Here is a 2,428-nt window from a genome sequence, read left to right as displayed (position 1 = left end):
AAGGAAGGAAGGAAGGAAGGAAGGAAGGAAGGAAGGAAGGAAGGAAAAGAAAGAAAAAGAAAGGAAAGAAAGAAAGAAAGAAAGAAAGAAAGAAAGAAAGAAAGAAAAGAAAGAAAAGAAAGAAAAGAAAGAAAGAAAGAAAGAAAGAAAGAAAGAAAGAAAGAAAGAAAGAAAGAAAGAAAGAAAGAAAGAAAGAAAGAAAGGAAGGAAGGAAGGAAGGAAGGAAGGAAGGAAGGAAGGAAGGAAGGAAGGAAGGAAGGAAGGAAGGAAGGAAGGAAAAGAAAGAAAAAGAAAGGAAAGAAAGAAAGAAAGAAAGAAAGAAAGAAAGAAAAGAAAGAAAAGAAAGAAAAGAAAGAAAGAAAGAAAGAAAGAAAGAAAGAAAGAAAGAAAGAAAGAAAGAAAGAAAGAAAGAAAGAAAGAAAGACTCAATGTGGAGAGAGGGCATGAGGGCATCAGAGCCAGTGGGCAGCCCTTGGACCTCCAGTGGGTCCAGGGTGTGAGCTGCTTCTTCGGGTTCTAAGGCTTCTCATTGGGGGTGCCAGGATTCACGCACACTTTTTGTGTTTTGTTGGGGGTTGGGGGAACGCTTGTGATGATTCTCACTGAAACAGGCCAGCTTCTGTGACCCACTAATTATTTGGGCACCCAGCTTTTTCCTAGACTGCCTTCCAAATTTAGTACACTTATATTTGGCCCTTTTTTCCTAGTTCCTTTTGAAATGTTCTAGGTTTGACTTCCCTTCTTGTTTCTCTCCTCTAAACTGCCTCCTGTATAAAGTGGGACACAGGCCCCTTCCAATGGGTGACGCTCTCGCAGACCACAGTTGGGACCTGGCACCATCTAGTGGCGAGCAAGGAGCTGCCAGCTTAGCTTTTGAACAGCCAGGTACCAACCCAAGCTGTTAAGCAATGAGCTCGAATACAAAGCTCAGGCATACGTGGGGGCCACGGAATGTGCACACGGAACATAGAGTGCGGACTGCAGACACCGGAGACTGCAAAGGGTGGGAGGCTGGAGAAGGCGGACGATGAGAAATTCCTGAATGGGTGCAATGTACATTTTTCAGGTGGTGGATACACTAAAAGCCCAGACTTCACCACTATCAAAGATAACCCCGTAACAAAACGGCATTGTATCCCTGAAATTTATACAAATAAAAAATTAATACAAAGATAAGAAAACAAAAGCAGCAACAACCACAGACACCTCACGCATGTGCGTCCTGCTCACGAGAAGGGGTCCATGGTTTTACCCTGTACAGGTTCTCGGGAGGACATTGTCACTGCCCGGCAGCCAGGCCCCATCAGGCTGGAGGTCTTCAGTTCTATCTCTGGCCCTGCTGTAGAAGAGGAGCTGTGAGCAGGGTATCCTGATTTCACTCAGGGGTGATTGGTGCCATTCTCCACCTTCCCGGTTTCTTCTCCTGCCTACTGCCTGCTGTGAGAACAGAACTCGATTTTCCCATCTGCTTGGCTTTCCATGGGAGCGCAACTTCCCAGCGCATGAGAGCCACTCTCGGTCCGAGATGCCTCAGCTGCAGGTGTCTCCCTGCCAGCAGGGCAGAGGATGGGGCTAGACTGTCCCCATCTCTCTGGTCCATCCTCAGGCTGAGTCAGTGCCCCTGCGGGGAACCCAGAACCTTGATTTCTGTACCTGGCAGGTGGTTCTGAGACAGGTGGTGGCTGCACGTAGGGAGGAGCCTGTTGGGGAAGAAAAATGGCCCCGACTGGTAAATGTGGGTGCTTGGAGTATTGTTGGTTATCATCGATCTCACACTCTCTGCCAGAGCACACACTTTGTGTTAGTGAGTTCTTGTGTCAATACAAAAGATTACCCAAGGCTGGGTAATTGATTAAAAAAAAGAGGCTTCATTGGCTCACAGATCTGTAGGCTCTACAGGAAGTGTGGCACCAGCATCTGCTTGGCTTCTGGTGAGGCCTCAGAAAGCCTCCAATCATGGCTGAAGGCAAGGGAAGCCCGCGCTTCACGTGATGAGTGAGGGAGTAAGTGGGGGAGGGGTCCCTTTTAAACAGTCAGATCTCTCATGATCTCAGAGAGAGGACTCACTCACTAGCACAAGGACAGCATCAAGCCACCCATGAGGGATCTGCCCCCATGACCCAAACACCTCTCCCCAGGCCCCACGTCCAACATTGGGGATCACATTTCAACATGAGGCTTGGAGGGGATACACAACCGCACCATATCATGCTTCCCCAATTTCACACCCCAGGAATTTGGGTCGATCCTTCCCATCAATATATGACCGTCTTTTGCATGACTGGGGGCTTTCTGAGGAGAAAGGGATGTCCCCCCAACAAATGGCTTAGATCGAGCTGACGTGTGATGGGGGTATCAGTTTTTGCTCCTTGCGAAAACAGGTATTTCTGCTTTCTCTTTGGGCACCCAAGGAAAGATATTTGCTGCA

The sequence above is a fragment of the Papio anubis genome, chromosome 8 (genome assembly GCF_008728515.1).
Source record: "Papio anubis isolate 15944 chromosome 8, Panubis1.0, whole genome shotgun sequence".
Lineage (NCBI taxonomy): Eukaryota > Metazoa > Chordata > Mammalia > Primates > Cercopithecidae > Papio > Papio anubis.
Note: the sequence above shows the minus strand (reverse complement) of the source record.